Source organism: Lepus europaeus, chromosome X (assembly GCF_033115175.1).
Source record: "Lepus europaeus isolate LE1 chromosome X, mLepTim1.pri, whole genome shotgun sequence".
Classification (NCBI taxonomy): Eukaryota; Metazoa; Chordata; class Mammalia; order Lagomorpha; family Leporidae; genus Lepus; species Lepus europaeus.
The window spans coordinates 80,213,945-80,228,872 of record NC_084850.1 but is presented as its reverse complement, the minus strand read 5'-3'; positions in this window follow the sequence as shown (position 1 = coordinate 80,228,872).

Genomic DNA, 14,928 nt, shown 5'->3' with positions numbered 1-14,928 from the left:
CACATTAGACAACACATTAGGGACAGATCCCACATGGGATGTAAGTACACAGTGAACAATTTCACTGTTTTTTAGATTTCTAATTTCCTCTTCTTTTCTTTAGTTTGTATACTTCCCTGTGATTTGTCTTCTAATCTGATATTCTCTGTTCTGCTTCACCGATTTTGTTTTTAAGGCTCTCCACTGCATTTTTTATTTGTTCTCTTGAATTCTTCATTTCATTTTGAATTCTCTTTAAGATCTCAATTTCATGTTCTATTGAATTCTTCATTTCATTTTGATTCCTCTTTAAGAAGTCAATTGCATAGGAGAAATTTTCTTTCTTGTCCTGCAGGGATTTCAGTAGTTCATGCTTTTGCTTTTGATTACTTCTATGTAATCTTATGATCAATTTTTTGAGTTCCATTTCTTGCATTTTTCCCATCTAATCATCTTCACAATCCAGTATTGAAGTGTTGTGTTCTTTTGTGGGTTTCAGGTTGTCTTCCTTTTTCTTGGATTGGTGCATTTGTTGCTTGGCATTTGTGGAGATACCCATTGGTTGTTTCTTCTTCTTCTTCTTCTTCTTCTTCTTCTTCTTCTTCTTCTTCTTCTTCTTCTTCTTCTTCTTCTTCTCCTTCTCCTTCTCCTTCTCCTTCTCCTCCTCCTTCTCCTCCTTCTCCTCCTTCTCCTCCTTCTCCTCCTTCTCCTCCTTCTCCTCCTTCTCCTCCTTCTCCTTCTCCTCCTTCTTCTCCTTCTCCTTCTCCTCCCTCCCCCTCCCCCTCCCCCTCCTCCTCTCCTTCCTCCTCCTTCTTCTCCTCCTCTTTCTCCTCCTCCTCCTTCTTCTCTTCTTTTCTGTGGCAGCTTTTATCACTATACTATGCCTCTGCAGATAAGTGGAATGTCTGCTTTCAGTGAATCTCTAGAGGCTTGCAGTGGCCAGGGAGCTCTGTTCATTTTTCCAGGGTTAAGGGCATTTCTAAGATGACACACCCAGGTTTGATGTGGTAAATCTTCTATCTCTCTTTTTTTAATCATAAGGGGGATTTATTCTGCTAATGTGAGTGCCTCTCCTCAATGGAGACCAGTGCTTGAGCACTAGCCCCAGTGAGTATCATATTTATCTGCTCAGTCCCAAGGACCACACAAAGGATCTGTGCAGTCCTCAGTGTAAGCTCAGATTCCCCAGCAATGTCTACTACCAGGTAACCAGGACTCCCCGAGCTTGTGTAGACTACAACTGAGACTGCTCAAAGACCCAGCCACATTGTGAGTCCTCCCAAACACCCTCAGTTTTTTTTTTCACAGTTCTGGTTCAGAATCTTCATACAGTCACAAGCTCCTAGCCCCCTGTTAGTTCTCCCCACCAGTCAGGAGTCTCTGCTCAGCTGGTTGCCAGGTGAAGACACAAGCTGGTGCAGTTGTTACATATGCCCACTCTATTGGCTTGTTACAGTATTCCATTGTAAAGTGATCAGGAGAGAGAAATGTGTCCATCCTGTCTTTTTTTTTCCTCCTCTAGTCTGGCTGATACACTTTCCCCCATGGAGCTCCAAGCCTGGTTCCCTCTAAGCTATTCCTACTGTTTTTTCACCAGTGGCTTGGGCTGCTGAATTCTGGTCTCACCTCACTTTCCAGTACTTGTGTGTAGGCTCTCAGTTGTTGGAGTCCTGAGCCATGGGCACCCATGCACTACATGTAGGTCCACCGTGTCCCTCTAATTTTTGTAGTTTCTTCTGTCATTTTTTCCCCCTAACTCCTCCCTGAGACTACACTCTCTCCACTTTTTTAAAACTATCTCCTCCTGGGCTAGAGCAGTAAGCTCGTTCCCTGCTCCACCATCTTGGAACCTCCCAATTTGTTGTTTAGACTTTTTATTATTATAAATAAAATCACAATTAACCAGACTGATCCCATTCTGATTGAAAAAGATGGATTATTTTAGTGTAATCAATGATGCTATGTATTATTATGCCTTGTTCCTATGACAAGACATGGGAACTGTGTGGTTTCCCAGAACATGCAGTACAGAGCTTAGAACGTTTCCAACTGCCTTTGGGGAAAATTGAGCACCACCAAATTTCTACTAAACATCAAGACACTGGAGGTTGAAAATGTAGTTAAATATCTAAATATTGGTAAAATTAAATTGCAAAGGGATTAACAAGTCCTAAGAACACACCTTATTAAAGGATAGATAAAATATGCATAACAGTCCCACGAGATTTGGTGGAGAATCAAAAATCTTGCCTATGCAAAAAACAAATGATCTCTAAATTATCTCCCTCTAGCTGTTGCTCTAATTCTCTTCACTGATTTACAGCTAGTCTCTCTCATTCTTCAATTCAATTAATTTTATTTTTGGCTCTATCGTTCCACTGAACCTTCTGCTAAGGTCATTGGTGACTTTGTGCTACTAATTCTAGTAACTATATTTCAATTTCCATCTTACTCAACTTCTTGGGAAAATTTAACCCTTTTCAACACATTATTGGTCAGGATGGTAGAAAAGGCTCTGCAAATAAGGTAACAAACAAAGGTAGACAAATGAGATCATCTCAATCTAAAAGTTTCTGCACAGTAAAGTAACAAATTGAAGAGACAACCCACTGATTAGGAAATTATATGTGCAAACCATATACTTGAATAGGTGTTGGTATTCAAATTATATAAGTTATTAACTCAATAGCAAGAGAACAAGCCACCCAATTAAAACCTGGGGAAGAATAGTCATTTAACCTAGAAGGTAAGATGCCTGCATCCCACATCAGAGTGCCTGGGTTATATTTCTGAGACTAGTATATGGTCAGTGCAGATCTTGGCAGGCAGCAGTGGTGGCTCAAGTAAGGGAGAGACCCTTATGGAGAACTGGATGAAGAGGTCCCACAACATGATTTGGGTCCCACTACAACCCTCTCTATTTGTGGGTATTTGAGAACAGAGCCAGCAAATGGGGGCTCTCTATCTTTTAAATAAAACAAACAAGTTAAAAACATAGGAAAAGGACCTCAATAGGCATTTTTCAAAAGAAAACATAGGAATGACATATATATATATACACATATATATGTGTGTGTATATATATGTATATATATATATATATATAGAGAGAGAGAGAGAGAGAGAACATCTGTAATAATCAGAGAAATGAAAATTAAACCCAAAATGAAATATCACCTTTTTCCCATTAGAATGCCTCTTATAAAAAAGAGCAAAGTTAACACACATTAACAAGGACATGGATATAAGAGAATCTTTGTGAATTGTTGTGGGAATATAAATTAGTACAGCCATGATGAAAAGCCATATGGATATTCCTTAACATATTAAAAATAGAACAACCATATGATCCAGAATACTGACTGCTGGGTACATATCCGATGAACTTGAAATCAGAATGCCAAAGCGATAGCTGCATTCTCATGTTCATTGCACCATTATTCACAATAATCAAGATGTGGAGGGGCCAGCATGGTGGCATAGTGAGTAAACCTGCCACCTGCAGTGCCAGCATCCTATATGGGCGCCATTTGAGTCCTGCCTGCTCCACTTCCGAGTCTGCTCCCTGCTACAGCCTGGGAAAGCAGTAGAATATGGACCAAGTCCTTAAGCCCTTGCACCCACATGGGAGACCTGGATGAAGCTCCAGGATACTGGTTTCAGATTGACCCAGCTCCAGCTGTTGTGGCCATTTGGGGAGTGAACCAGCAGATGGCAGACCTCTCTCTTCTTTCTCTCTGCTGTATAGTATTCTATAGAGTACATATCCCATAATTTCTTTATCCAGTCTACTGTTGATGGGGATTTTGGTGGATTCCATGTCTTAGCTATTGTGAATTGAGCTGCAATAAACACTGAGGTGCAGACAGCACTTTAATTTGCTGATTTAATTTCCATTGGGTAAATTTCAAGGAGTGGGATGGCTGGGTTTATGGTAGGGTTTCTGAGGAGTCTCCAAACTGACTTCCAGAGTGGCTTTACCAGTTTGCATTCCACCAACAGTGGGTTAGTGGCCCTTTTCCCCACATCCTCGCCAGCATCTGTTGTTGTTAGATTTCTGTAGGTAAGCCATTCTAACCGGGGTGAGGTGAAACCTCATTGTGGTTTTGATTTGCATTTCCCTGATGGCTAGTGGTCCTGAACATTTTTTCATGTGTCTTTTGGCCATTTGCATTTGCTCTCTTGAAAATGTCTGTGGAGGTCCTTGGCCCATCTCTTAAGTGGGTTGTTTGTTTTGTTGTTGTAGAGTTTCTTGATCTCTTTGTAGATTCTGGTTATTAATCCTTTATCTGTTGCATAGTTTGCAAATATTTTTTCCCATTCTGTTGGTTCCTCTTCACTTTCCTGACTTTTTTTTGCAGTACAGAAACTTCTCAGTTTTATGTAATCCCAGTTGTTAATTTTGGCTTTGACTGTTTGTGCCTCCGAGGTCTTTTCCAAGAGTCGTTGCTTGTGCCTATATCTTGCAGGGTTTCTCTAATGTTCTCTAATAATTTGATGGTGTCGGGTTGTAGATTTAGGTCTTTAATCCATGTTGAGTGGATTTTTGGGTAAGGTGAAAGATAGGGGTCTTGCTTCATGCTTCTGCATGTGGAAATCCAGTTTTCCCAGCATCATTTGTTGAATAGACTGTCCTTGCCCCAGGAATTGGTTTTAGATCTATTCAGTTTCTGTCTCAGTTATGGGAATGTTTAGGATTTCTATGTCTTCCTGGTTCAATTTAGGTAGGTTGTATGTGTCCAGGAATCTATCCATTTCTCATAGATTTCCCTGTGTGCTGGCATACAAGTCCTTGTAGTAATTTCTGATGATTCTTTTTATTTCTGTGGTGTCTGTTGTTACATTTCCTTTTTGATCTCTTATTTTATTGATTTGAGTCTTTTCTTTTTTTAGTTAGTTGGGCCAATGGGGTGCCAATTTTGTTTATTTTTTCAAAAAACTAGCTCCTCGTTTGGCTGATTTTTTGTAATTTTTTTCATTCAATCCTGTTGATTTCTTCTTTGATTTTAATTATTTCTCTTCTGCTAGATTTGGGTATGGTTTGCTTCAGTTTTGCTAGATCCTTGAGATGTATTGAAAGCTCATTTATTTGGTGCCTTTCCAATTTCTTGATGTAGGCACTTATTGATATAATCTTTCCTCTTTACATTTCTTTTGCTGTATCCCATAAGTTTTGATAGGTTGTGTTGTTATCCTCATTTACTTACAGAAAGTTTTTGATTGCTCTTTTGATTTCTTCTATGACCCAGTGTTCATTCAGGAGCATGTTTTTCAATCTCCATGTGTTTGCATATGCTCTAGGGATTCATGAGTTGCTAATTTCCAACTTCATTCCTTTGTGGTCTGAGAAGCTGCATGGTATGATTCTAATTCTTTTGAATTTGCTGAGACTTGCTTTATGGCCCAGGATGTGGTGAATCCTAGAGTAGGTTCTATGCATTGCTGAGAAGAATGTAAATTCTTTAAATGTAGGATTGAAAGTTCTGTAGATATCTGTTAGATCCATTTGGGCTATAGTGTCATTTAAATCTACTGTCTCCTTGTTGATCTTCTGTTCTGTTGATCTCTCTATCTCTGAGAGTGGAGTATTGAAGTCCCCCAATACTGTTGTATTGGAGGCTAAGTCTCCCTTTAAGTTTCTTAACGTATTTTTAAAATAAACTGGTGTTGTGTAATTAGGTGCATATACATTGATAATCATTATATTTTCCTGTTGAATGGATCCCTTAATCATTACATAGTGCCCCTCTTTGTCGCTCTTAACAGTTTTGGTGTTAAAGTTTATTTTGTCTGATATTTTTGGTTTCTGTTGGCATGATATATATTTATCCAGCCTTTCACTTTCAGTCTGCATGCATCATTGTTGGAAAGATGTGTTTCTTGTAAGCAGCAAATAGATGTTTTTTTTTTTAATCCATTCTGCCAGTTTGTGCCTTTTATATGGAAAGTTGAGGTCATTTACATTCAATGTGACTATTGATAAGTAGTGACTTTGTCCTGCCATTTTTCCAAAGATATTTCTAATATATGCTTTGAACTTCCTGTGATCTTTTACTGGGAAATTTTCTTCCTTTACCTTCTTTCGTATTGATAGCCGTGTTTCTGTGTTTCTGTGTGTAACACATCTTTAAGCATCTTTTGCAGGGCTGGATGAGTTTTGACACATTCTCTCAATTTCTGTTTGCTATGAAAGGTCTTTATTTCACCTTCGTTCACAAATGAGAGCTTTGCAGGATATAATATTCTGGGATGGCAGTTTTTCTCTCTTAGTGCTCGGGCTATATCTCGCCATTCCCTCCTAGCCTGTAGGGTTTCTGATGAGAAGTCTGCTGTGAGTCTAATTGGAGATCCTCTGAGAGTAATCTGACGTTTCTCTCTTGCACATTTTAGGATCTTTTCTTTATGTTTCACTGTGGTGAGTTTGATTACAATGCATTGTGGTGAGGATCTCTTTTGGCCATGTTTATTGGGGTTCTATGAGCTTCCTGTACTAGGATGTTTATGTCCTTCTCCAAACCCGGGAAGTTCTCTGCAAGTATCTCACTAAAAAGGCCTTCTAATCCTTTTTCCCTCTCCATGCCTTCAGGAACTCCTAGAACCCAAATGTTGGGTTTTTAATAGTGTCCTGTAGATTCCCAACAATATTTTTTAGATTTCTAATTTCCTCTTCTTTTCTTTGGTTTGACTGTATACTTTCCTGTGCTCTGTCTTCTAAGTCTGATATTCTCTCTTCTGCTTCACCCATTCTGTTTTTAAGGCTCTCAAATGTGTTTTTCATTTGTTTTATTGAATTCTTCATTTCATTTTGATTTCTCTTCAATATCTCAATTTCATGTTCTACTAAAATCCTCATTTCATTTTGATTCCTCCTTAAGATTTCATTTTCATGAGGGAGATTTCTGTCCTGTCCAGTATGGTTTTCTGTAGGTCATGAATTTGTTTTTGATAACTTCTAAATTTTTTGAAATCCATGTCCTGAATTTCTTCTATGTCATCATCTTCATTATATTGTATTGGAGTGTCATGTTCATTTGGGAGCGTCATGATGTCTTTCTTGTTCGTGTTTCCTTGGTTTCTGCATTTGTTGTTTGGCACTGTTGAGAATTTATTTGGTTTCTTCTTCCTTTTTTCTTTCTTGCTGTGGTGGCTTTTCTAGTTATACTATGTCTCTAGATTAAGTGGACTGTCTGCTTTTGGTGAATCTCCAGAGGTTTGTGTTGGGTGTGGCCAGAGAGCTCTGTTCAGTTCTTCAGTATTAAGGGTGTGCCAAAAGCAACACACCCAGGTTTGGCATGGTAAATCTCTCTCTCTCTCTCTCTCTCTCTCTCTCTCTCTCTCTCTCTTTATTCATAAGGGAAGTAATTATGCTCAGCTGAGCTCTTCTCCGTGATGGAAATTAGTACCTGAGCACTAGCCCCAGTGGGTATAATATTTTTCTGCTCTGTCCCTAGGACCACACAGAGGATCTGTGCAGTCCTCAGTGTAAGCTCAGATTCCCCTGCAATGTCTCTCACTATGTAGCCAAAGCCCCCCGAATTTGTGGGGTCTCCCACATTCAGCCACACCATGAGTTTTCCCACACACCCTCAGTTTTTTTCATTCACATTTTTTTTGACAGGCAGCGTTAGACAGTGAGAGAGAGACAGAGAGAAAGGTCTTCCTTTTCGTTAGTTCACCCCCCCAAATGACCACTACGGCTGGTGCTGTGCCGATCTGAAGCCAGGAGCCAGGTGCTTCCTACTGGTCTCCCATGAGAGTGTAGGGTCCAAGCACTCGGGTCATCCTCCACTGCCTTCCCGGGCCACAGCAGAGAGCTGGGCTGGAAGAGGAGCAACTAGGACAGAACCGGCACCCCAACTGGGACTAGAACCTGGGTTGCTATCACCACAGGTGGAGGATTAACCAAGTGAGCCGCAGTCTCACAGTCCCAGTTAATAAGCTTCACACATTCACTAGGTCTTAATATCCTGTTATTTCTTCCCACCACATTCAGGTTTTTCTGCTTGTCTGAGGGCAGGTACAGTCCTGAGCTGGTGCAGCTGTTATGTATGTCCAAAATGGCGCTTGTTCTATTGTCTTCCCCACCTTTGTAAGGTGAGTTAAGAGAGAGAATCGTGTCCATACTGGTCCCTTTTATTTTTTTTTTCTCTCCTCTAGTTAGGCTGGTGTACTTTCCCCCACAGGGCTTCAAGCCTCGTTCCCTCTAGGCTCTTCCTGCTGCTTTTCCGCCAGTGTCTTTGGCTACTGCAGTTTTGCCTCACCTCCCTTTCTAGCACTGGTGCGTAGACTCGGCAACTGGGGTCCTGAGCTATGGGTGCCCGTGCCCTCCATGTAGGTCCACCATGTTCCACTAATTCCAGAAGAGTTTCCTCTGCAGTTTTTTCCCTAACTCTTCCCTGAGACTACAGTATCTTCTCTTTTATTAAACTATCTTTTCCAGGGCTATCAGTGAGCTCCCTCCCTATTCTGCCATCTTGGAGCCCTCTCAAGAGTGTCAATTGTTAAATCAACAATAGGAGTCACTTTGCTCTTGCTCCCCATGTAGGACCTCTGTCCTTAATGAGTTGTACTCTGAGAATTAACTGTAAAACTTGTCTTTAAACAGTATTTTATACTTTGTATGTCTGTGTGGCTGAAAACTGTTGAAATCTTTACTTAGTATAGAGTTGATCCTCTGTGTATAAAAATAATTGAAAATGAATCTTAATTAAGAATGGGATGGGAGAGGGAGTAGGAAGTAGGTGTGGAGGGTGGTTATGGAGGGAAAAATCACTATATTCCAAAAGCTGCTATGATATTTATATTTATAAAATAAAAGCTTTTTTTAAAAAATAGCAAATTAAGCTACTATTTGATAGCAGAAAAAAGTTCTGGTGTTCTATTGCACAGTAAGGTGGCTATAGACAATGAGGAGCTAGAAGAAAATATTTTTTAAAGAATTTTCACCATAAAGAAATGATAAATATTTGAAGAGAAACATATGGTTTCCATGATTTGAACATCATATGCTGTATACATGTATTGAAACATCACATTTCACCCCATAATTATATACAAACTTTATGTAGCCATTAAAAATATAAACATTTTTAAATTGCTGAGGGCAGTCTATTAGGATTTATCTAAAGATCAAAATCACCAGTAGGTATAGAAAAAATGAACTGTGTTTTCAGTTGTCTCAATTGCCAAATGGATAACTGTGTCCTCTACAAATAATTAAGATAACACTATTAGTTGAGATGGATAATTAAAACACTTTTTTTTATTTTGCACCCAAATCAACTTAAACTTTAATTCCATTTTCCATGAGCTTTTGAAGTATCCTTGCATTCTAGATATCAGTTTGTCCCTCCTCTTCTCTCTCACACACTACCTTTTCCCACCCATCTGTAGCCAGTCTCTTAGTTTTCTTAACAGCGTCCTTTGATAAACAGAAGTGCTTAATTTTGATGAAGTCTAATTGCCTGTATTTAGTTACTGATTTTTCTGTACTGAGGGTTTTTAACTATCTTAATATTAATATATTTTCTTTTTTTGAGTGTTACTAATGCTTTTCTTCCTTTTTTTAACACAGAAACCTTTTATTTAAGGTATACAAATTTCGTGCATTTCATATATACAAATTTAGGAACTAGCCGGCGCCATGGCTTAACAGGCTACTCCTCCACCTTGCAGCGCCAGCACACCGGGTTCTAGTCCCAGTTGGGGCTCTGGATTCTATCCCGGTTGCCCCTCTTCCAGGCCAGGTCTCTGCTATGGCCCCGGGAAGGCAGTAGAGGATGGCCCAAGTGCTTGGGCCCTGCACCCGCAAGGGAGACCAGGAGAAGTACCTGGCTCCTGGCTTCAGATCAGCGAGATGCGCCATCTGCAGCGGCCATTGGAGGGTGAACCAATGGCAAAACGGAAGACCTTCCTCTCTGTCTCTCTCTCTCTCTCACTATCCACTCTGACTGTCAAAACAAAAACAAAAACAAAAACAAAAACAAAAAACAAAAACACCAAATTTAGGAACTAGTGATTCTTCCCACCCTATCCTTCCTTCCACCCACACTCCCACCCTTCTTTCTCCTCCCTCTCCTTTCTCCATTCTTATTTTTTACTAAGATCTGTTTTCAATTAACTTTATACACATGAGTAACCCTGCACTAAGTAAAGAGGTTAACAAATAGCATGAAAAAGTAAAAACTTTTAATCCTGAAATAATACCATTCAACATTATGTGGGCACAGGTTCCTTTCTAAATACACTAAAGGATAAGGCATTACCTGGAAAGAGCTTTTCTTAGAGAGCAGCAGTGTTGATCAAGGGGATATAGCTTTGAATATTTCTTGCTTTCTTCACCTTGTTGAGTCAGTTATTATTCATCTAATTATATTCTGTGCACTAAATTTTTTTCAACACTTCTAAAATTCTGTTACCCACTGCTTCCTTTCCTATTTTCTTTGTTCTTGTGAATTAAAGCATTAAATCTTTCTTTGTACCTTTGGTGTACTGTTTTATATATCACAATTTGAGATAATTTAATACATTAGACTTGAAAGTGAAATTCATATGACAAAAAAACTGTTAGAAATCTATTAGTGCATTGTAAGAGTCCCCATATTCTAAACATGTACTTTTTTTAAAAAAAAATATTTATTTGACAGGTAGAATTATAGACAGAAAGAGAGAGAGACAGAAAGGTTTTCCTTCTGTTGGTTCACTCCCCAAGTGGCCACTACGGCCGGCTCTGCGCCAATCAGAAGCCAGGAGCAAGGTGCTTCTTCCTGGTCTCCCATGCGGGTGCAGGGGCCCAAGTGCTTGGGCCATCCTACACTGCCCTCCCGGGCCACAACAGAGAGCTGGACTGGAAGAGGAGTAACCGGATCTAGAACCTGGCACCCATATGGGATGTCAGCACTGCAGGAGGAGGATTAAACAAGTGAGCCATGGCGCCGGCCCCCTAAACATGTACTTTTACAGTGGCATGCCAGTCAAAGAAAAATCATAGTTTATGGAGGCTTCTCCCATTTAAATTTCTATGGTAGGACCGAATAGATATTTTTATGAAGCCACATGTTTATGGTTTAATATACAGCGAAGGACAAAGTAGCTAACACATATATAGTAAAAAGACTCAGAAATTATTACAGAAGAAAGAACAATAAATTTGTTGTATTTTCAAGTAGAAACTGAGAATAAATTCATTAGTAACATTCATTTAGGGAAAGTTGCACTCTTAATGAAATATTTATTTACATAGCTTTGGCCTTTCCTTCAATTTTTTATTTGAAGATTTATTTTATTTATTTGAAAAACAGAATGACAGAGAGATATCTTCCACATTGTGGGTCACTCTCTTAAAAAAAAAAGCTGTATCAGTCAGGGCTGATGCTGGCTGAAGACAGGAGTCAGAAAACCCAGCCTGGTCTTCCACGTGAGTGGCTATGGCCCAAGTACTTTGTATTCTTTTACAAGTACTTGGGATATCTTCCTCTGCTGTCCCAGGTACATTAGCTGGGAGCTGGATCAGAAGTTGTATAGGCAGGAATCACACTTGGACTGTAATATGGATACGGGTGTCCCACTGTACCACAATGCCCACTACTCCTTCCACCTAAAAAATTATAATGCAATTATGGGCTGAAATTTTGTATTATCACTGAGCACAAAAGAATTTTTTATTAAACTTTTATTTAATGAATATAAATTTCCAAAGTTCAGCTTATGGATTACAATGGCTTCCCCCCTCGCATAACTTCCCTCCCACCCACAACCCTCCCCTTTCCCGCTCACTCTCCCCTTCCATTCACATAAAGATTCATTTTCAATTCTCTTTATATACAGAAGATAGATTCTGTATAAATTAGTAAAGATTTCATCAGTTTGCACCCACACAGAAACACAAAGTGTAAAAATACTATTTCAGTACTAGTTATAGCATCACTTCACATTAGACAACACATTAAGAACAGATCCCACATGAGATGTAAGTACACAGTGACTCCTGTTGCTGACTTGACAATTTAACACTCTTGTTTATGGCATCAGTAATCTCCCTAGGCTCTAGTCATGAGTTGCCAAGGCTATGGAAGCCTTTAGAGTTCGCCGACTTTGATCTTATTCCGATAGGGTGATAGTCAAAGTGGAAGTTCTCTCCTCCCTTCGGAGAAGGGTACCTCCATCTTTGATGGCCCTGTACTTTCCACTGGGATCTCACTCACAGAGATCTTTCATTTAGGTCTTCTTTTTTTTTCTTTTCCATGGTGTCTTGGCTTTCCATGCCTACAATAATCTCATGAGCTCTTCAGCCAGATCCGAATGCCTTAAGGGCTGATTCTGAGGCCAGAGTGTTGTTTAGGACATCTGCCATTCTATGGGTCTGCTCTGTCTCCCGCTTCCCATGTTGGATCCTTCTCTCCCTTTTTGATTCTATCAGTTAGTATTAGCAGACACTCGTCTTGTTTGTGTGATTCCTTTGACTCTTAGACCTATCAGAGTCATCAATTGTGAACTGAAATTGATCACTTGGACTAGTGCGATGGCATTGGTACATGCCACCTTGATGGGATTGTATTGGAATCCTCTGACACATTTCTAACTCCACCATTTGGGGCAAGTCCGATTGAGCATGTCCCAAATTGTACATTTCCTCCCTCTCTTTTTCCCACTCTTATATTTAACAGGGATCACTTTTCAGTTACAATTTAAACACCTAAGAGTAATTGTGTGTTAATTAGAGAGTTCAACCACTAGTACTAGAACAACAACAACAACAGCAACAACAAAAAATACTAAAATGAATAAAGTATTATATTGTACATCAAGAGTCAGGACAAGAGCTGATCAGGTCATTGTTTCTTATAGTGTCCATTTCACTTCAACAGGTTTCCCCTTTGGTGCTCAGTTGTCTTCCTCAGCCGTGGCATTGCCTGTGTATACAAAGGCTTTTGATTTTTGTGGATTGATTTTATATCCTGCTACTTTGCCAAACTCTTCTATGAGTTCCAAGAGTCTGTTAGTAGAGTTCTTTGGGTCCCCTAAATAAAGAATCATATCGTCTGCAAAGAGGATAGTTTGAGTTCTTCCTTCCCAATTTGTATCCCTTTAATTTCTTTTTCTTGCCTAATAGCTCTGGCTAAGACTTCGAGAACTATATTGAATAGCAGTGGTGAGAGTGGGCATCCCTGTCTGGTACCAGATCTCAGCGGAAATGCTTCCAACTTTTCCCCATTCAATAGGATGTTGGCCGTGGGTTTTTCATATATTGCTTTGATTGTATTGAGGAATGTTCCTTCCATACCCAGTTTGCTTAGAGTTTTCATCATGAAAGGGTGTTGTATTTTATCAAATACTTTCTCTGCCTCTATTGAGAGAATCATATGGTTTTTCTTCTGCAGTCTGTTAATGTAGTGTATTACATTGATTGTTTTGCGAACGTTGAACCATCCCTGCACACCAGGGATAAATCCCACTTGGTCTGGGTGGATGATCTTTCTGATGTGTTGTTGCATTCTATTGGCCAGAATTTTATTGAGCATTTTTGCATCTATGTTCATCAGGGATATTGGTCTGTAATTCTCTTTCAATGCTGTATCTTTTTCTGGCATAGGAATTAAGGTGATGCTGGCTTCATAGAAAGAATTTGGGAGGATTCCCTCTTTTTCGATTGTTCTGATTAGTTTGCGAAGCATTGGAGTTAGTTCTTCTCTAAATGTCTGGTAGAATTCAGCAGTGAATCCATTTGGTCTTGGGCTTTTCTTTGTTGGGAGGGCCTTTATTACTGTTTCAATTTCTGTCTCAGTTATGGGTCTGTTTAGGTTTTCTATGTCTTCCTGGCTCAATTTAGGTAGTTTCTATGTTTCCAAGAATCTATCCATTTCTTATAGATTTCCCTGTTTGCTGGCATACAAGTCCTTGTAGTAATTTCTGATGATTCTTTTTATTTCTGTGGTGTCTGTTGTTACGTTTCCCTTTTCATCTCTGATATTATTGATTTGGGTCTCTTCTTTTTTTAGTTAGTTGAGCCAATGGGGTGTCAATTTTCTTTATTTTTGTCAAAAAACCAGCTTCTCATTTGGCTGATTTTTTGTAATTTTTTTTTTGGATTCAATCCTGTTGATTTCTTCTTTGATTTTAATTATTTCTCTTCTCCTACTGGGTTTGGGTTTGGTTTGCTGCAGATTTTCTAGATCCTTGAGATGACTTGAAAGCTCGTCTATTTGGTGCCTTTCCAATTTGTTGATGTAGGCACCTATTGATATAAACTTTCCTCTTAACACTGCTTTTGTTGTATCCTATAGGTTTTGGTATGTTGTGCTGTTATGCTAATTTCCTTCCAGAAAATTTTTGATTTCTCTTTTAATTTCTTCTATGACCCATTGTTCATTCAGGAGCATGTTGTTCAATCTCCATGTGTTTGCACGAAGCACAAATGAATTTTATGAATTCTTTTTTTGTACCATCAATTTCCAAACATGTGTCACTTCCTCTCTCAAATAATCTGATCTGTATTATGTGAGAACTCTCCTGAATCATAGCAAATAGGAATTGATCATCATGGAGGAGAATTAAAATCTGAAATGTAAAGAAAATTGGGGAATGGTGTCTGTTGCAATGGTTAAGACACTACCTGGGACCCTCACATCTCCTATCAGAGGGCCTGAGTTGGAATCCTGAATCCATTTCTCTTTTCAGCTTCCTGCTAATGTTTACCTTGGGAGGTGATAGGTGATGGATCAAATACTATCCATGTGGGAGATGAAGATTGAATTCTGTGCAACTGGCTTTGGCTTGGAATAATTCTCCCTCCCTCTCCCTCTCCCTCTCTCTCTCTCTCTCTCTGCCTCTGCCTCTCTGTAACTTTGCCTTTCAAGTAAATTGTTTTTTTTTTAAAGTCTGAGAGATTGGCAAGTCCATCTGTTTACAACTTTTTTAAAAATTTCAATTACACTGGATTTCTAAGTATGA